We start from the raw sequence: 21,805 nt of genomic DNA, 5'->3' as shown, positions 1-21,805 counted from the left end.
TGTCTTGGGTAGCATCATGTCTGGTCCTAAGGCAAGATGCATGTTCATTGTTATGGAAACTAGATCCAGCCCTAGCAGTATGAGCTCACCAGAGGACAGCCCTGTCTCTGTTCTTGCTACATTCACTCACCTTATTTAAGAAACTGACCCAGGGCACCAGAGGACTCTCTAGTCTGAACAAAAGGAGTTTGGAGGTTACCCTTACAAACCTCTAGGTCCCTGGACCTACTTCTCTAGCCCTCTGCCGATGTAGTTAGGGCATTAATAAATGCTGAATAAATGATAAATAAATGGACGAACCAATAGCTGACTCTGGCCCTTCCGCACCATAAGGTCTACCCAGGAATAGACATTTCTGAATAAGTCGTCATCCAGTGAAGGTAAAAGGCAGGTCCCCTCATCCTTTCCATGGAGGCATCTGATCTTATCAAGACTTCCTATAGCTAAGTCGGCCTCACCAAGGGATTCCGTTACCTCTAACCTGGTCCTATTCCACCCAGGCAGGACATGGCACCTCTATGAGGCCAGCTAGCCCAGCTCTGCCCTTACCAGCCTGGCTACTCTCTTGTCCCGGTACCCACCAGGGAGAGAATGGCATGGACATGGCATGGGTGAATTGCAAGGGCTTTAGGTCAGTCCAACTCTGATACAAATCATGCATGGCTCCGTCATTTGGGACTGAAAAATTCAGCAAGTTACTTAACTCTTCTGTGTCTCCAGCTGTGACTGGGGGATAATAATACCTGCCTCATTGGTGTTCTATTCCCTCACTTCAAATGAGAGCTCTACAGAGAGGGGTTGCCAGGCTGCTCGATGCCAGGGCACCCCATTCACAAAATGGCCCATACATATGGCACCCCCTAGACTTGGACATTATTAATTGCAGGTAATAGCCCTGCTGTGAGGGCAGGATTTTTGTCTGCCCTGTCCCTTGATCTGCTGTGAGTGCCTAGAACTGTGCCTGATTCCAAGTAGGAATTGAATAAATATTTGTTGGGTGAATGAACGGGACATTTTTAACGACTTAAATAAATATGTAAAGACTTTGGAGTAAATTCTAAATAAATGGGAGTAGTGATTATTGTTGGTAATATTGCTGAACTTAGTAGGAACGGTCCTTCTCACGAGGCTGGCTTTTATAAGTCTGTGGGGTCTGAACTTGAACGTTGAAGGGCATTCTCCACCAAGCCTACAGCTCCCGACAAGAGTTGAGACTCACTTTTCTTGCAGTGCTGGAGACTTTGCGCATCTCCTCTGCTTGGCCTGGACTGTCTTCTCCCTGCCCCCGGCCCAGCTCTGCCTGCAGCCTGACCCTAAGGCTGCTGCAAGGCAGTAGGGCTGCCATCTGGGTGCTGTGGGAGCGCCTGTCTCATCTTCGTGTAAAAGTCAGAACTTACTCTTCTCTCCCTTTTCTTGGCTCCCTCATTTGGCACCAGGGCCTCTATTCAGTCACCCTGTCCTATTCAAAGGCCATGGCTCTTTCTTGGAAACAGCACAGCCCTGAAAACAAGGGGCCCAAACACCTCAGCCAACAGGGACGTTGCATAACAACAGCGCCGTGTTTCAGGTGACAGGAACCCAGTTTCAGAGAGGAGGGCAGAGACTCTTCCCTAAGCTCGGGGAGGCTGTGTAGATGTTTGATCTGTTTCTCATTCAAAGGGACAGATTTGGTTCTAAAAATCAGGCTTTGGCTTCAGCCCGGAGCTGTCTCTCATTCTCCACTGTCACCACACCCGCAGGGACAATGTTCTTTCTGGAGACAGTAGGTGGCTGCCACCTTTGTATGATATGAACAATGTCAGGAGGGAATCCACCCCAGAAATACGACCTCCCCAAGTTCCTGGGATTCCATCATTAGTGATTCACTCATTTGGGTTCAGCACCACCCACTCTTTGACCATCCTGGAAAACAGATTCTCCTGGGGTGGTGGTGGGGGGCGGGGAAGTGGAGGGGAACGCATTAAGTTCCTAACACCTGGAGTGAATAACTTCATCAGACATTTTGTTTTCTCCTGATGGGAGAGATATGTGGGTGCTTGGCCCATGGTGTTGGGTTGGGTCTCGCAGGAATGAGAGAAGAGGGAAGGCTTTGCAGTCAAATTTTGTTAGTGTCACCAGGTTTTCTGGAGCCAGGCCTGCCTGCTTCCTCCAAAGGCAGCTGGCTCTGGAGCTGTCAACTTGCAGAAGTTAATCACCAAAAGATTCAGAGGCAAACAACATATACAAAAGCAAACTCTGTATTCCACATGTAGCAGACATCTAACAAATGTCCATCTGTCCTACCCATCCCACGAATGGAAAAACATGTTTGTCTTGGGGAAAAGGGCGGGTGCATGCCGGTCCCTCATCTTCTGGGAAAGACAGGTCAATGGAATCAGGTTTCTTCTCTACTCCCTGTTACAGTGTGGACCTTTTTCTGCCCAACCAACACACGTGGTCTGTGGCTCCTTTACTACTGCCGTGGGAAAGAAAGTCAGAGAGGACCAGGTACATGTGTACATGTGGTTGAGCAACTGCTCGGTGGGGACTTGGATTCTTGGCCCCGAGGCTTTGAGAGTCTCAGGAGCCTCTTGCTTAGTATCGACTCTGCTCTGCTTCCCAGCTCTGCAAATTCTCTCTTGTGCACCAGGCCCTGCTTTGACCCTCAAGAGGCTGACTACTGTGGAGTGCATTACCAGCCTCCTTTGCCCTCTACCTTCTTGTTAACACTCAGCTAATAGGAAGTGCCAGGAGGAGACTGGGAGACAGAGAGGCAAGCGATTTATTTTCCTGATTCCCTCCCTACTAGGCTAGAGTTGTAGCAGTAGCTGTGGTCATTATGAGGCAGCTCCTTTTCCATGGTTCCAATGCTCACATGGCAGTCGATGCCACCAGGCATAGAAGAGACATCTCGCTCCTAGTAGTCCTCGCGTGCACTGCCATCGCTTACTGATTAGCACCCTTTACTTCCCATTCACCAGGGTCGTCGTAAGGACCAAATAGGATTCCAGGAGCAGTTTCTTCACCAATACCTGCTGAAGAATGAGATACCCATGAGAAAAGCCTTCCTTTGGGAGAGGTCGTTCAGTTTAGGGACAGAATTAACCTGGAGAGTTCACTCTGCCATGCTCAGCCAATCTATTCTCGAGACCCCTGGGTTCACCCTGGAGGTCCAGATCCACTTTCTCTATGAGCAGTACCCCTTCATTCATCTGGTCTTAAGGAAGATTTCTTCTCCTTTTGGTGTCTTATGGCCATTTCAGTCACTTCAGTGAACTGTGAGAATCCCCCCTGGAAGCCTCTGTGTAGCCCAAGCCCATAAGCATTCAATCAAAGACGTTATACTTTCCCAAAGAAGGACAAAAAATACATAGAAACAGGCTTGTCCCCTTTGGCCCCCCCTTTTTTTTTTTTGAAATTATTCTATTCACACTTTAAACCAGACTGCTACTCACTTTTCCAGAATTGTCACATGACAAAAAAAAACCAACAACAACAAATTAAAAATAAAAAAAATAAAAAAAATAAACAGAAGGTGAGAACTGCAAGGGCTGAAAGTATAACATGAACTATAGAGAGTTCCTGGTTCACAGATGGGAAAATGAAAGCCCAGACGTTGGAAAGGACCTGCCCAAGGCCACACCAGTGGCAGAGCCTGGCACCCGGGATCAGCGACCTTCCCACCACTCCAAGGACGTGGGCAGCCCAGCTACGCAATTAGCACTCTCAATCTACTGAATTACCTGTTTCCCCTACCAAACTGTAAGCTCTCTGAGACAATCAGAGCTCTCATCTTTTTTACTCCTCCGCTCCCCCTGCCAGACTGGAAGCTCTATAAGGGAGGCAAGCCTTGTTCGCTGTTTCACCTGCAGCCCCTGCTTCTACGTCTGGAACACTAGTTTTTTTCTTGAATGAATGAATATCCCGTGTGCAGATCTCTATACTTTCAGATTTCAGACATTTTTGTAAAACATATTTCCACTAGCCCTCATCAACCAGCAACAATTAGGGGACTATCTAAATCACGAACCCTTAGAAAAAGCCCCTAAGACTTTCCTTGTATAAAACCCCATGATGGGAGCCTTCATCCTTGAGATTTGTCTACAGGAGAAATCTAGGTCAGATGAACACTCAGAGAATCTCAAAAATAAACCGACCAACATGGCCCCAAAGAGCAGATGGTGTGTCTGTTTTCACAAGAGGCAGCTCACTGTTCAGTGATTACTACTTATAAATGACTGCCACTTACCGAATGCTTACTACCTACAAGGCCCATGTTGTATCTCCGTGCATCATCTCAGTTGATCCTTATAACCATCGTGTAAGTAAGGTACTGTGTTCCCTGCTTTGCAGCTGAGGAAATCAGGCTCAGAGAGGTGAAGCAACTCACAGAACATACAGGTCCATCCCACTTCACTATGGTGTTTCCGCCAAAAGAAACCTGGATTTTTTAAAAACATTAATTTATGACATCTGCTTTCTTCTTCCCCTCCTCCACCACAATCCAGTCCACTACTGAAATTAGGGGACAAGAGGAGATGTTGGCAAAATGCAGGGTTCAAGACAGTCTGGTTTGCTCTGAGGAAGTGGCTTTGAGCCAACAGAGAAATTGGGGTTCGGAAAGGGGCAGTTTACAAGGACAACGATGAGTCTACCCTCAGAAACTTCCTTTCCCAGAGTCTACTCCCTTGTCTATAGGACACTATCTGGACTCATCATTCATTATATCACCTGAGCTGTTCAACAACCCTGAGGTTAAAAAAAAAGAAAGAAAGAAAAGAAAGAAAACTGCCACCATTTTAAGATAAGGAAATATCAGGGAGGTTACTTGACAAAGATTATACAGTTAGTAAGTAGAGAAGACAGCTTCAAACCCAAGACTTTTTACACCAGGATCATTTCTCATACTCCTGCACTGAGCCTTGGGGAGAGAAACATGAGGGATGTGGACCAGATGAAACTAAAGTAGCCTTGGCTTTGACCCAGCCTGCTCTGAAGCCCAACCTCACCTCCACACTAAGCTTCTCGAGATGGCTTAATTTCTCTTTGTTAATACCAGGCAAGATGGCTGGCAAGCCTAAGACACAGCAGGTTGTTCTGCACCTCTAACTGTCCAGAGGCATTTTGAGAATCACAGGCAGCCTCATTGGCAGGGTCTAGAGGACAAGCATGGCTCCCTTCTGGTAACAGAAAGTTGTAAGGCACATTGGTTGGCCACAGGGCAGAATTGGGGCAATCCTATGCCTACTCGGGAAGCCTACAGTATGGAGGCCAACACTGTAAAGTTCCACTGTAAAGTGCTGGATGTCCAGAGGACACAGAGGAGGAAAAAGAGAAATACAGATGACAGAGAAATTTCATTTTTCATCTCCTTTAGCTTTCAGCCTTGTTAGGAGAAAAGGCGGTGTTTAGGTTCAAATCTGAAAAACATCACTTTCCAGCTCTCACCTGAGGCTGCTTCAAATTTCTAGGGTTGCTGGGCAGATCCAAGATACTATATGTAGACATGTCTCTGGGCAATTACTATATTCCAGGTACTCAGTGTTCTGTGAGGTAGAAACTGCTTTATCCCTATGTTACAATGACAATACTATCTCAGAGAAGGTAAGTAACTTGCCCAAAGAACACAGCCAGAAATTGCCAGGACCGGGATAATATATATCAACTATTTGTAACAATTCTAGTTCTAGCCTGTGAGCTTCTTGAAAGCAGATAAGCAGGACTCGGTTTTGATTTGTTTTAATTATGAAAGATTTCAAACACTCAAAAGTATGTAATTATTATCAATGTACAAGCAATAAACGCTCAGTCTGAGAAATGAAACACAAAAATTAAGTCTCTGCACATTACTCTAATCTTTTCTCACCCTACTCTCCTTGAAGAGAACAAATCATTCATTCATTCAATGGTGTTTATTGAGTACTTACTGCATACTGTGAGTGGTTTCTAGATGCTGAATTGTTTTAAGCATTTTCTTGAATTGGGGGTTCATCATTTCCATACCTATTTTATAGTTTGACCATATATTTAGGTATCCATTAGCACTATTTAATATTTGTTACATGGCTCAAAACTTTATATAAATGGTAAAAATTTGTAATTCTTATTGAAATATTGTGTCTTAATAATCTTTAACACAAAAAGAGAGACAGACACAAAAAGAGAGAGATCATTTTATTACTATATTAGACAAAGTAGCACCAATAAATGTATTGTAAGAAAAGGAAAGATAGGAGCTTCTCAGATTATCATGAACAATCTCAGATTATTCTGAACAATCATCCTAAATAGGCTTCTCGATAATTTGGTGGAGCTATTGGGGTTTTGCAAGCTGATGCTGCAATCTGTTCTGACCAAAATCCAAGCTAAGATCAAAATGAAAAATGATAGTGATAATGTAGTTTTACATTTGTATAGTGCGTTGTCATTTTTAAGTCATTTTCACAAACATCTCTATTTTAGGATGATAATAGGGTAGAGGGAAGCAAATGCAGAGATCACCCACCCAGTCCAGAGGGTTTCAGAGTTCATGTTAAGTAGCAGAATACATTTTTTTTTCCAAACTAAATCTTACCTGGGACTGCTCTAGTTTACATAAGAATAAAGAAGCTTTTCCTCACTTCAGCTTCCTCCTCCTGCTCTCAGGTCCCCGAGACAACTGTGGAGACCTAAAGCTTCAGAGAAAGAGCTGGTGCATACATTTTATTTTCCAGGTGAGGAGACCAAGGTAAAGGAAAGGAGGGAACAGGGCTTGGATCTGCTTATTCTCTATGTGCCTCATGTTCATTTCTCATTTAATCCTCCCAACAGAGGTGCAGAAATGTTATATATCTTGCCCAAGGTCACACAGCTGTATTTCACAGGTCTGCAGGAGTGCCAATGACAGTGTGGCAGAGTCAGGATTTAAAATCAATTGTTGGACTCCAAATCGAAAGCCACTGGACTTGCAGTCAAACATTCTATTTCAGTCTCGCTTCTCCTCTCCATAATCTGATTGGACCTGAGTTTATCTTCCAAAAGCAGTCTCAGTCCAGAGAGATACCTCTGACCTTACTGTATGCATGGGGTGAACGTATAGTTGCCTTGGAGCCTCCAGTAGGTCAGTCACTTGGCAAAGATGTGATGTGGAGAATCTGCCTTAAGCTTCCTTCTCATCTTCCTTGGGTGCCCTCTTGCTCATCGACAGGATCCACTGACACCATTTTTCCTTGCTCATACCCCTGTGCGTGCCTTCAGTCCATTTATCCCACATTCTGATCTCTGCTCCCTGAAAGTGCTCCAATACAATCTGAAATTACTTACTGGTTTAAAGTTTAAATATATGCATATCCTTGAGGCAGCTCACAAAGAGTAATATTAACAGTAGAAATTTTAGGTGTTAGATTAGGCCGGTGAGAGAGATATTTATGGAGAAGGAGATTTTTTTTTGCTGATTCACCAAGGATGCCACACAGATATCTAGATTATAGTTCTGAATTCTTTAATATGCAATGTGTCCAGTTGGCCTTTAAGGAGCTATATTAACTTTGTCTTCAGAGGCTTTTGTGGAGGGAAAGGGAGAGTGACAGGCAGGCTTCCCCCTAACTTGGAACCCAAATACTTCATCCTTTTACCATGAGTAATAGCAAGTGCTTACCCAATACTCCTCATGCTCCCTTAATTTCCCAGCTGCCTTCCAGCCAGGGGCTATGTAATTAGCTGTGGCCACAGACTATGGGTGTAAGTGATATGGGCCACTCTCGAGCTGAAGCACCTAACAGCTGATGTGCCTCCTATATCTCTCTCTTCCTCTGCCTCAATGTCTTGAATGTTATCCATTGTAGATGACACACTTATAAAGAGAAGGAAGGCCAACCAGCCTGTATCGGATATTTGGTGAGTGAAAAATTAGTGTTTATTATATTAATTCACTGAAATTTTATGATTGTTTTTGCAGCATAACAGAGCCTATCCTGACTAACACACCATATAAAATGATATTTGAACGGTGTTTGTGCTGAATAGGACCACTGGCACTAATTTTCCATTCCTTGTAACTCAGGAGCTACAAAAAAAAAAGAAAGAAAGAAAAAAGAAAGAAAGAAAGAAAAGAAAATCAACATTTCCAGGATATCCTTGATATCATAGTTCTAGAAACAAATTAGATTGCCCCAATGATGCCCTTGTATGAAGAATTATAATAGAAACATAGAAAATTTACAAATGTGAGAAAATTAAACAACACATTTTGATTAATCAATGGGTGAAAGAAGAAATTAAAAGGGTAATAAAAAATATATTGAAACAAATAAAAATGGAAATAAAACATACCAAAACTTATAAACGCATCAAAAGCAGATTTTGGAGGCAAGCTTATAGCAACAAAAGCCTATATTAAGAAAAAAAAATCTCAAATAAGCTAACTTTATACCTCAAGAAGCTAGAAAAAGAATATACTAAAGCCAAACAGAAGCAAGGAAATAACAAAGATCTGAACAGAAGCAAAATAGACTAGGAAAACAATAAAACAAATAAACTAAATTAAAAGCTGTTTTGTAAAAGATAAACCAAACCAACAAAACCTTTATCTAAATAAGAAAAAAAGAGAGAAGACTCAAATAAATAAAATCATAAAAGAAATAGGAAACATTACAACTAATATGACAGAAATACAAAAGATGGGAAGAGATTCCTATGAAAATATATGCCAACAAATTGAAAAATCTGGAAAAAATGTATTAATTCCTAGAAACACACAACCTACCAATACTGAATCATGAAGAAAGAAAATCTGGCCAGACCAATAACAAGTAAGGAAATTGAATCATTAATTAAAACCTCTGAACAAACAAAGGTCTACAACCTGATGGATTTGCTGATGAATTCTATCATTTCCAGAACAATTAATACCAATTCAGCTTAAACTCTTCCAAAAATTACAAGAGGAGGTACTACTTGCAACCTCATTTATGAGGCCAACATTATTTTGATACCAAAGCCAGATAATGACACTACGAGAAAAGAAAATTACATTTCAAGATCCCTGATGAATACAGATACAAAAATCCTCGACAAAACACTAGCTACCAGAATTTAACAGCAATGAAAAGAATCACACACTATTATCAAGTTGGATTTATCCTTAGGACGCAAGGACAATTCAACATATGCAAATCAGTAAATGTGACACATCATGTTAACATAGTGAAGGATAAAAATCATATGATTATCTCAATAGATGCAGAAAAAGCAATTGAAAAAATTCAACATTCTTACATGATAAGAGTTCTCAACACATTGGATATAGAAGGAGTGTAGCTGAATGTAATAAAAGCCATATATGACAAGCCCACAGCTAACATCATATTCAATGGTGAAAAGCTGAAAGCTTTTCCTCTAAGATCAGGAATGAGACAAGGACGCCCATTCTCACCACTTCTGTTCAACCTAGTACTGGAACTCTCAGCCAGAAGAAAAAGGCAAGAAAATGAAATAAAAGTGAAATAAGTCAGACAGAGAAAGATAAATACCATATGATTTCACTTACACGCAGAATCTAAGGAACAAAAGGAAGAAACTAATTAAAAACGAACACAAATATAGTGGACATTTTGGTGATGGACAGGGAGTGGGGGTGCTGGGAGAATGGGGTGAAGGGTTAAAGAAGTACAAATTAGTAGTCAATAGATGGTCATGGGGATGCGGAACACGACATAGGAAATACAATCAACATTAATATACATATTGGCTAGGTGGAAAACCAGGGAGAGAAGGAGTAATTAGGGGGATTGTTTTATAAACTATATAAATGTCTAACCAATACACTATGTACTTGAAACTAATTAAAATGAATAAATAAATTTATTTTTTAAAAGTTATTCAACGAGAAAGAAAGAAGTAAAATTATGTTTGCACATGGCATGATCTTATGTATAGAAAACCAGAAAGACACCACCAAAAAATGATTAGAACTTGTGAACAAATTCAGTTAAGTTGCAGGATATAAAATCAATTTACAAAAATCTGTGGCATTTCTATACACTAACAACAAACTATTGGAAAGAGAAATTTAGAAATCAATCTGATTATTTATTATTATTCGACCATGAGAAAGAAGGAAATTCTGCCATTTACAACAACATGGATAAACCTAGAGGACATTATGCTAAGTGAAATTAGCCAGAGAGAGAAAAATACTGTATGATCTCACTTATATGTGGAATCTTAAAAAAAAAAAAAGTCAAACTCACAGAAATAGAAAGTAGAATGATGGTTACAAGGGGCTGGAGAATGGAGAAGATCGGAAGAGGCTGGTCAAAGGATGCGAGCCTGCAGTTCTTAAATGAATATTCTCTGGGGATCTAATGTAAAGCATGGCGACTATATTTTATAGCACTGTTATGTATATGAAACTCGCTAAGACAGTTGACCTTAAGTGTTCAAAAAAAAAGGTAACTGTGAGGTAATAGATATACAATTAACAGGATTGTGGTAACCATTCCACAAAGTATGTCAAATCATCACATTGTACACTTTAAATATACACAATTTTATTTGTTAATTAAACGTCAATAAAGCTAGTGGGGGAAAACAAGTTGAGGTCCCCTGAGACTCTGACCAATGTCCCTTCTGTTGTATAATGTCAGCTTTGAGCCTTGGTAGGGAAGGTTCCCCCTCCTAAACCATTAGGTACCAACCTAAGTATTATAGAGAATTATGCACACGACTGGCTGCTCAGAGCAGGGGAGCATCTGCCACATGCTCACAGTGTTCAAGGTTGTGAAAGATGTGCTCGAAATGAAATCTAATGATCAGTATTCGAATTTACGGCAAGGTTTATAAAAAATATACGGTCCTCATAAAGAGCAGCCATTGCCAATCAAAAGCCAGTTAAGTGTCTACAGATTTTATTTCAGAGTTAACAACCTGAGTTCCTCACATGTCTCCATTAATGATGCCCTACATGACCTTGAGCCTCTAGCTTAAATGTCCTGTGCCTCATTTTCTCTGTCTGTAAACGGGAGATAATGACACTAGCCACTGGATTATGTTGGCAGCATGCTTAGAGATCCCCAGATCAAAGGTGCTCTGCCTAGACCAAACAAGATGATGATGGTCGTTACCATCATTAGTGAGTGTTGTTATTATTATTGTTGTTGTTGTGGGTGGCCATGTTGCAACCCAGGAAACAGGGCTGCATTCAGGGCAGAGTGAGGAGGCATTTTAGCACTGCAGATGCCATTGACTTAGAGACCGCCTATTTCATCAACATCACATGATGGCACATTGCTAGTCTCCCGATGTGGAGTGAGACATTCTCCTTCCTTGAAGTAGGACCAGCCTAGAGCATCTCCAAGAGGTAAATATCTGTCTTTGGAAGAAAGAGTCCTGTGAGAAAGACCCCCATCATTTTGTGATTATATAGTCCACATCATCACATAGCGAACTAAAGAGCCCCGAGACCATAGCCATAAAGCTTTATATTTGAGTCCCAGCTCCACCACCTAAACTCTTGTGGCCTTGAGCATGAGCTATAATTTCTCAGGATCATCAATTCCTGATTTTAAAATAAAGATGTTTCACTAATGTGATCCTTGGTCTCCTGGTTCTGATTTTTACAGTTACCCTAAAAATCACAACAGAGGATTCTGCCCAGAGAAGACCTTGCCTGGCACAGTTCTCCATAGTGTAATGATAATATCAGTCACTGCTGTTCCAAAAGAAGTGTTGGCCCCTCACCAACACTCAAGCAGTAATGTTCTAAGTCAGGAACAAGGAAATGTACTGAACTTGCTTCGAAATTTACTAGCAAACTGGGGACTCAAAATTAGAAAGCCAAGCCAAATTCTAGGTACCAATAAACACTTATTGTAGTTTTTAAAGCATGCTCATATAGGACCATTGTGGACCTTTATGTGGTCTTTGTACAAAAGGTGCCCCATCTGGGTGGATGAATTTGAAAAGAAATCTCCTGTAGGTGCATGCTGCTCTGTGGACACATGGCTCATAAAGATACTGTACTTTGTGCAAAGAAAAAGACATCCCTATCCTCAGGTAGGTACAGCCCTGTGCCAGAGTCCAAGACTTGATGAGTAGAACCAAGACTGGATTTCAATTCCCAAGGGGTGCTGTAGCCAACTATATTGGGCAATGTGCACACTGCACAACCATACATGGCATCCTTGCATAAGCTGACTCCTAGGGGTTCCATAGAGCCCCCCTATGAACTTCAGATGGTTGATAGAAATCATCACCGCCTTCCCCCGCCACCCACACACACGCACACACACACACACCACTGGCTGACTTTTTATTTGCTTTACATGATATTGGCCATCCACGAAAATTTTTATTTGAAGAAAATGGGACTTTAAAAAGTTTAATAACTACTGTGCATATGTAACAGAAATAAATGAAAGGAGTTTTCGTTTGAGATATGCAAAAGCTGAACTATGGAAGACATCTTCTCTTAAGCCATGGTGGTTTAGAGAAATAAGTCAAGTTTGTAAGACTTTTCCATCAGTGTAAACTCAGAACTGCAAAAACTCTTTCCATTCTTTCCCTACTCTTCCTTTAAAGGGTGTACTTTCTACCTGGGGATTCCTAGTCTGGCCAATGTAGCAATGTAAAATAACTAATCGAATTACTTTCAAGTAAACTAAGTCAAAATCAGTGTTTTTGAATTACCATTTCAGCTGTGTGTGTGTGTGTGTGTGTGTGTGTGTGTGTGTGATGGAATGTCACCCCATGTACAGTGTAAGAAAGAAGTTACTTCATTGTCTGCATCTGTCTTGATTCCATGATGGCTTCTGGCTTCGAGTTTAATTCATCTCTTCTGCTCTTTAATGCAAGAAAACTCTCTGAAATGCAACCACGTCCTCATCAGATGCCAGGAAGCATGACCACCCTTCAACCTCTGCCATGGTGTCTAGGCACATTCACTTGTAGGCCTCCCATCTCTCATTTCTCATTTTCTCTCTCTTCTCTCCCCACCCTCTCCCTTTCCTTCTCCTTCCTAACCCTCTCTCTCCTCCTCTGTACACCAAGTTGATGTCTCAGGGACATTCAGGTGCTTAACCATCAGCATTCTGAGCCCTGGGGAAAATAGGAAGTCTGTCCCTATACCCTTTTCTCCCCACTAGAGCTACCATCCTACCATTTCTACTCTGTGGCAGCCTTTCTCCGATGAACAGAGAACTTACCTGTAGCTTGATGACTCTTCGGATTATACACTAGGAGGTTCGACACAGGTCCTCTTGACTTCAAGGCAGATTCTATCATGTCCCCCTGGACAAGATTTATCTTAGAGGGTGGGAGGAGACACAAGATAGGGCCACTCACGCTCATGTCTGACCCTCTTGCTTCATCTCTAACTCTCCCCTGAGGATCAGAGATCAGTGGTGAAGGAAGGAAATGGCTGATCATATCGACTTTCTGAATCTTCCATCTGAACCCTCAGCACTTGATGTTAAAACTGCCACCTTAGTTCGGAAGTTCCACCATGCCTTGAATGGCAAAAGGTCCTCAGGATGTAAGCAAGTGGAACGTGGAGGATGTCACAACACTGAGTTTATTTGTCACATGTCCTTCTGCCATGAGCTAGTACTAATGGATAGAGAGAAGTGGAGAGGAGGCTGAAGATGGGACGCCATGTGCTCGACGAACGAGAAACTCTGGAACAGAATGAATGAGAGCCAAGCAATGACACAAGGGCCAGAAGCAGGTTGGGAAGGCTGTGTAAAGACATGGATCAAAACCTCTTTTTTAAAAAATGTGTGTCCCCTACAGCCCAACAATTCCGTTTTTAGGGAATTATCGTAAGATAACCGGACAAGTACACAATGATTACCTACAAAGATGTTTTATGCAGAATTCTTTCGATGGAAGAAAATTAAAAATAATCTTCATGTTTGACAATAGGGAACAGATATGTAAATAACTATGCTCTTGCAATGGTATATTATGTAACCATTAAAAAGTGACGATCTAAACTATACGTATTGGAGTGGAAAGATATTCAGATATCTGGTAAAGTGGAAAAAACAGGTTACTAAGCAAAAAGTACAGCATAATTACATTTTTATTATATATACATAAGGTATATAAATATTAGGAATAGCTATTCTGGTGTGAGATGTGCTCTGTTTTATTTATCTTTTTTCTCCTAAGTTTTCTACAGGAACAAGTTTTACTTTTTTAACAAAAAAAAAGTAATAAAAAGAAGTTTTTGTTGTGTCCGCAAGACAAGCTCTGTGGATTAGCAGGAACAGAGGAAAACCATTCATAGGCAAAACAGAGCCACCAATTTTGAAAACTTGTTAACACAAGTAAGACAAGTATGCTCACTTCAAGGGATAGCTCTTCTGTACCCCTGCCCTTCTCAAAAGAATAATATATCAATCAGGTTCTTCACTGCAAACAACAGAGTCCACTGTGGCCAGTTGCAGCAGAAAGGGGTTTTATTAAAGGATGTTGTGACTTCCACTTCCAGGAAGATGAAGTAGACATACTTCTCCTTACTCCTTCCAAATAAAAAACACAGACTTGATGTATAAACAGTAATAAGAAAATTTTGACAGGTGGAGAGAGAAAGGTATCAGGCTAGGGATGTGGGATCTGAGGAATGACATGGAAGTAAGTTTTTTGTTTTTTTTCTTTTTGTCTCATATATCCCAGACTGGGAGCTGAAGAAGCCAGTCACCAAGAAATACAAATGAGCACAGACAAAACAAAAAACAAAAAACAAAAACAAAAAACAAAGAAAAAAAAACCCGCCTCCTTTCTCTAGCCAAGAACTAAGTAAGACAGGGAAGCAATATAGGAAACTTTTAGACAATAACTGCTCTACTCCACCCCCAAATTTTGTGATGTTGAGAAGGCCAAGTAAAGAGTTGAGACCTTCATTCTCATCAAATGGTAACAAGCACTTGACCCACCATGGTGTCAGTGGAGCCTTCATGGGGAGTCTAGACTTTCATGCCCATCTAAAGTATCGCGGCACCCTGTTTCTTCCCCACTGGATGGTGTTAGAGGAGGCCTAGGGAAGAGTCAGGACTTCATCACCACCCCGTGGTAATGAGGCCACCTCCCTTCACTGTAGTGTCAACGGAAGACATGTGGTAAGCAGTACCAAGGCTCTTCTACTCCTCCCAGCTGGAGCAGTATCAGCGAAGGCCTTGTGGGAAACCAGAACTCCCACCTCTCCCTTTGTAATGAGAAATTTCTTTCAGACTCAGGTGTCAACAGAGGCCAAGTGGGGAACCTGGATTTATATCCGGTAACAGTAACAGAGCAGAACCTCTCCCTTTCCTTGCCAGAGAAGTGTCAAAAAGAAAAAAAGTCAGTTACAACAGAAGATGTAAATAAGATCCAGAGCGTCTCGACATAATTACCAAAATAGAAATTGATTATTCATACCAACAACAAAGACCATTTTAACATGAATGTAAAAGAGACAATCAATAGAGGCCAACACCAAAATAACAGAAACAGAATTATCTGACAAGGATTTTCAAACAGATATTATATGAATGTTTCAATGTGCAATCATGAATATACTTGAAAGGAGTGAAAAAATAAGAGTTTCATCAAAGAAATAAAAATCTTAGCAAATAAATGAAAGATATTTAAAAAGAACCAAATGAAAATTTAAAGCTGAAAAGTATGACAACTGGAATAAAAAATTCAGTGGATGGGCTCAACAGTGTAATGGAGGGACCAAAGAAAAAAATCAGTGAACTTGAAGATAGAATGATAGAAATAGCTCAGTGTGAACAACAGAAATACTAGACTGGAATAAAAAAAGTCAACAGAGCCTCAGGGGCCTGTTGACCAAAATATCTAACATTCATGTCATCAGAGTCATGGGAGAGAAGAAAAAGAGCATGGCTCAAAAACCATTCAAAGGAATGATAGCTGAAAATGTCCCAAATTTGGCAAAAGATATGAACTTCAGGTTCAAGAAGCTGAGCAGCTAACTCCAAATATGATAAACCCAAAGAAATTTGTTCCAGGATATAACATAGTCAAACTTCAGAAAACTAAAGGCAGATTTAAAAAAAAAAAAAAAAATCACTTAAAGAGAAATAACACCTTACCTATTAAAAAAAAAAATCTATTTAAATTACGATGAATCTCTCACCAGAAACTGTGGAGCTCAGAAGAGAGTGGCACGACATTATTCACATACTAAAAGAAAAGAACTGCCAGCTCAAAATCCAGCAGAAATATTCTCCAGGCATGAATGAGAAATCAGGACATCCTCAGATGAAGGAAATTAAGAGAATTTGTCACCAGTGGACACATCCTAAAATAATGGCTAATAGCAGTTCTCTAAACGGAAAGGAAACAGCAAAAGAAGGAATCTTGAGACATTAGGAAGAAAGAAAGAACATGGTGAGAGCAAAATTCGGGGTAAATACAACAATCCTTCTCTTCAGTTTTCTAAGTCGTGTTTGATGGTTGAAGTAAAAGTTATAACATTGTCTGATGTGGTCCTAAATATATTTAGAGAAAATATTTAAGGCAATTATATTACTAATGGCAGAGAGTGAAGGGACTTAAAGGGAGATAAGTTTCTACAATATACTTTAACTGCTAACTGTCAATACTAGTAGATTTGATAAGCGATGTATATATAATGTAGTATTAAAGTACCCACTAAAAGAGCTACCAAAAAGATAAAATTGAAAGCATGATGAATAAATCAAAATGCAATTCCAAAAAATATTCAAGTAACCCAAGGAAAGGTAGGTAAAATGAAATAGAGAAATGAACAAAGAAACAAACAAACAAAAACCCAAAGACTGAATAGAAAAGAAAATATAAAACAGTGTACTAAGGACTGTGATACCAATAATTACATTAAATGTAAATGGTCTAAATATAGAGATTAAATGAGAAAGATTGTCAGAATGAATTTTAAAATTTGGCTCAATTATATGCCATCTCACTTTAAATATAATCACATTGGTAGGTTGAAAGTTAAAAAAGGATGAGAAAAGATATGTCATGTAAACTTTAATAATAATAAAAAAAAGACAGTTATATAAATATCTAATAAAGTACATTTCGGGGCAAAGAAAATTACCAGAGGCAGAGGATATTACATAATGATTTTTAAGGGGTCAATTTGCAAGAAAGACATAGCGATCCTAAAGAGTATGCATCAAACAATGGAGCTGCAAACTACGTGAAGCAAAATTACCAAGAGAACTTGAAAGGGGAACTAAACAAATCCACAATTATAGCTGGAGACCGCAACTGTAGAACAATTAGACAGACTACCAACAAGAATACAGAAGAACTCAACAACACTGTCAATCCACAGAATGTAAGCAACATTGATGGAACGCTCCGCTCAGCAACAGCAGAATACACATTCAAGCATCCATGGAACATTCACAGTTAGACCATATCCTGGGCCATTAATCAAATCTGAACAAATTTAAAGGATGTAGGTCACAAATCTCCTGAAAGGAGACATGGAAGCTCTGCCACCAAGAACAAAAGGGAAACCACTCAAGCCCCACCACAGTCCTGCTTCTGCAGAGATGCCTCTGCCACCACCACCTGACTGTGCCACACGCTGGCTCTGCCAGGACCCCAGCCATTGCTGCGCCTGTATACGGCTCCCTTACAGTGCCATGTTCTTCATATTACCCGCTTCAAGATCAAAGCTACTCTGGGGGTGTCTCACTGAAGGCACCTACCTAAGTCATGACTGAGAAGGCACCTGAGTTAGGGCTGAGGATGCCGACACACAGCTCCTCCACTGGGGAACTGGCCCAGAACACAGAAACAAACCTAAGAAGGCATATGAAAGAGTTAGATGCCACAAACGTAAGAAGTGCCTACTACAGAACGAATGGCCCCCAGAGGCCTGCACCAGCAGCTGCTCCTGCCACCCTCTTACTCCTGGTTCAGGGTCTGGGCTCCAGAGAGTTTACAGTAGGAAGTCCTAGGCCCTCCTGGAGGATTAAGCTGCTTTCCCAACCTCCCCCTCAGGCCTTCCCAGGCCTGGACTCACTTCTCACACATGAGAACTCTTGGGTGGAATAAGTTACCAGTTAAAATGAACTCATTGCTAGCTCCACATTATCTCACCTTCCAATCTTGCTTGAGTGAATTCTTATCTTTAGGTTGGGATTGTTTTTCACTAGAAATGAATCAAACTCGGGCACAGGACCAGCTATCTGTCAGGAGGCACAAGTTAGGGTGGAACATGCGAGTGTTCACGCACATTCACACATGACGGGGCTGTTCTTGTCAAGCTGAGAGAGAGAGACAAGTGAATTACTTACAGTCTGCCCCAAACAAACTGTACAAGATCCCCCTGGTGTCAGGTTTAAGAAATCACAGGCACACAGTGTGGGCAGCAGAAAACAGCAACTAGGACAGCTCCTGTGTCACTCGAATTGGCCAAGTTCCCACCAATCCGTGCAACGCTTTGGGCTTTGGGATAAAGGGAAAGATGGGTAAAGAAAGAGGTAGAAAATTTCATGGCTAGTGGTTAAGAGCTTTGGTGTCAGGCTGATATGGGCTCAAATCCTAGCTTGGCCACTTCTTACTGTGTGCCTTTCAGCAAAGTAATCTCTCCACACTCGGTTTGTTCAACCATAAAAACAGGATAATCAAGGCCTTCCCCTCAAAACTGTTAAGAGGATTAAAATGGAATGATGTTTGTGAAGTGTTTGGCACATAGTAAGTTCTCAATCAATCACTGCCTCCCCTAATATTATTAAAGCAGAGTGAGTTTTTTGTTGTTTCAAGTAGAAAATATAAAAGGCAGAAAAGAATGTTACTATATTCGTACCCCCTTGAAAGTGAGGAGACTGAATTAAATCCTTTTAAAGAAAAAGCTGTCTCCCTTCCCTGCCACGTAAGCCCAAGTGCATAGTTGTAGGTACAATGCAGTGCCGAGCCCCTGGCTGGAATGCCGTACCCACTGTGGCCAAGTTCCCCGGGGCCAAAGCTGGGCTGATGGCCCTGGTCGGCCAGAGGTGGACAGGGGATCCCCAGCCACCCAAGACAATATTTGAGTCCAGCTCCTGGGTCCAAAGTCTGGCCACACAGAGGTGCCCTGCAGAGGAGGATGTGGCCTGAGAACAAGGTGAGAAAGCGCAGGAGACCTACCTCCTGCGAAGAGAGCATCCCCTCATTAAAGAAGGGCAGGGAAGGACTTGGTAGGCTTTGAGAGCTCAGCCAAGTGAGCCAGTCAAGGACAAGTCAAACAAAAACCAATCAGGCAGAAAGGAGTAAGAGCCCTCTCAAATTCACTCTGAAACTCCACGCACCAGCAACTACCGTTTCCTCAAAACGAAGTGAGGAGAATCACATGCCAGTGAATGTCTCCCATGGAACACCTCTGTGGAAGCTGCCAGGTAAGAAGACAGGTAAGAAGACATGATGACCACAATATCTGCTTCCAGCAAGTTCTGTCAACTGGCTTCTGACCACATGGTTCAAATCCCAGCTCCACAGCGACTAGCTGTGTGACGTTAGGCAAGTTGCAGGGCTGATCTGTGCCAGTTTCCCATCGGCAAAAGCAGGGAAACTAATAACGAGGAAAGGCCTATGCCTGTTGAAGTCTTGCAACAGTGCCGGGAACATATGGAGCACTTGGAACACAATGTTCAATGTTAGTTTTAACTATTATTATTATTAATATTAGTATCGGTGCTACTCTCCTCCCAATGTAGCTGCCAAAAAAACAGCCTAGGACACCGCCCTTTCTGACAGCTGCAGGACCTAGGAAATTGGGACGAAATCCATAAGGAAGTGAATGAACTGAAAATACTTAGGTGACCTCAGTTCTTAGGGTCAACAGGACACATCCAGTAAGCCCAGGCAAAAGCAAAAGGGCAGATGCTTCTCAGGTAGACTATTGTTCAAAGCCCAGTTTAAACACTTACTCTGCAACACTGGGCATGTGGCTTAACGTCTCAGCTCCTGAACCCTCATTTCCAAAATAGGGTTAAAAATCTACAACACCCTTGCCAATTTATTCCTATGGATTAAATAACGCAAAAACGCACATCAAAGAGGCTTTTTACGTGATGCCTGGCACATAGTCGGTCCCAGCAAAAATTGGTTTCTTTTTCCCTGTTCCCCGTATGAAACTCTTCAGCTTCTGGTTTAAATATCATGGCTATAAACACAACTCCAAAGTAGTAAGATAAGTCTTTGAAATCTTTGCCACGCCCCATGCCATCTTTTCTTTCTTCCCATCTGAATTTTAAGCAACATCTGTTAATACAGTAACAGCTAATCCACTATTGACCTCTCACTGTAGGAGGCCTGAGTTCAAAGTCCAGCTCATTAACTAATGCCAGTGTAACACTGAACATGTTTCTTCCTTCTCTGGGCTTCAGTATCCTCATTTATAAACTAGGGATAGCAATCTACGACAGCGAGTTTGCTGATTTAGTTCTATGGGTTTGATTACCTTCTACACATACGAGAGCCTTAAATTAGCACTTGGTAAGTATGTGTGCTCCACATTTTGCATTCATCATGTCCTTTAATCTTCACAATAACCCTATGTCCGCAATGTTCCAGCTTGAAACTAAAGCTCAGAGAGGTTACTCCACTAACCCAAAGCCACACAGGTACTCTTCCTGAGTTAAGCAGTGGTTGCCAGCCCCTGGCTGGTGGTGAGCTACATAGAGTAAAGGGCTCGCGGCTGCCCCTTGTGGAGAAGAGACCCCAGGGTGAGCTCAGAGACCTGCCAGCCCCTCCTCCCTACCAGTATCAAAGTGGCCCCTGGCTCTCAGGGAGCCCCACGCACAATGCGGGGCCCTATTTCCCCAGGCATTGGTGCCCAAGGTTCATTTTCAGAAGCCGGGTACATGCCAGTTTCACAAGGAGATTGCTGGCAGGCCCTGAAGTCTCTGTTACAATAGACTGAATTGCCAGTGAAAGAGGCTCATTGTGCCTCCTCTCAGTGAAGAATACCCCATTTAGAGAAAGAATTCAACTGGTTTTTCACAGAGAAAGAAGACAGCCCAGGTGAAAAATGAGAACAATACAGATCATTCACTTGATTTTTACTTACCATCAAAGCCAGGTGATCAACCAGGTTAAGGGCCACACATCATGAAATGGGCTGAGGCCACACCAGTGTGCTAGTAAGAGAGACATTGGCTGAGGAGTTTTGGGACAGGAAATAGGGGTTCTAGGCCCAACCCCTTCACTGTCTACCTTGGCCAACTCAACCTCTCCCCACTGGTGGGTAAATCAAGGGGAGTAGACTGGCTCAAGAAGCTGCCGTTTGGGTTCAGTGGACATACTTTCGTACCCTCGCTTGTCTCTCCTGAGCCGGTTCTGACACATGACTGCACAATGAAATTACCCGGAAAGTTTTTAAAAATACTGACACTTGGTTCCACTGCCAGGGATTCTGATTTCATTGGTATGGACGTAGCCTGGCATTGGGAATTTTTTCAAAGCTCCCCGCGTGATTCGAAGGTGCAACCAAGATAGAGAACCAGCGAGCCTCAAAAGCAAAACCTATTTTGTCCACAGCTATATCCAGAACCGAGCACAGGGCCTGTCATATACCTGGTACCCCATAAATATCTGTGGGACGAATGGGTGCATGGGCTGGTCCAAGACATTTAGGAAAAGCCACCAGCTCCAGATTCAATGACGGCAGCTGTGGTTATAACTCTATCGTCTACTCAGTTTTGGCATAAGATTTCTTTTTTTTTTAAAGGTTGTCTGCCTTAAATACTTTTTTTAAAAAAAGACCACTGGACCATAAAATCTCCGAGATTCTTTCCAACTCCAAAGAACACCGATTCCAAGACCATAAATCCTGTCTTGCCCTTTGACAGCGATAATGTTT

The 21,805-nt window shown here is 41.8% G+C and overlaps 1 long non-coding RNA gene across 1 annotated transcript; it reads right to left on the bottom strand.

The window, feature by feature from the left end:
• Nucleotides 1-2,221: 2,221 nt before the first annotated feature.
• LOC118602930 lies at nt 2,222-21,501 on the bottom strand. Its single transcript, XR_004951014.1, has 2 exons — nt 21,014-21,501; nt 2,222-3,014 (listed from the first exon to the last, which is right to left on the bottom strand). It is a non-coding gene; the product is annotated as an uncharacterized LOC118602930 (long non-coding RNA).
• Nucleotides 21,502-21,805: the final 304 nt, after the last annotated feature.

The sequence above is a fragment of the Rousettus aegyptiacus genome, unplaced genomic scaffold, assembly GCF_014176215.1.
Source record: "Rousettus aegyptiacus isolate mRouAeg1 unplaced genomic scaffold, mRouAeg1.p scaffold_m13_p_5, whole genome shotgun sequence".
Classification (NCBI taxonomy): Eukaryota; Metazoa; Chordata; class Mammalia; order Chiroptera; family Pteropodidae; genus Rousettus; species Rousettus aegyptiacus.
This window is presented reverse-complemented; position numbering and strand designations above follow the sequence as displayed.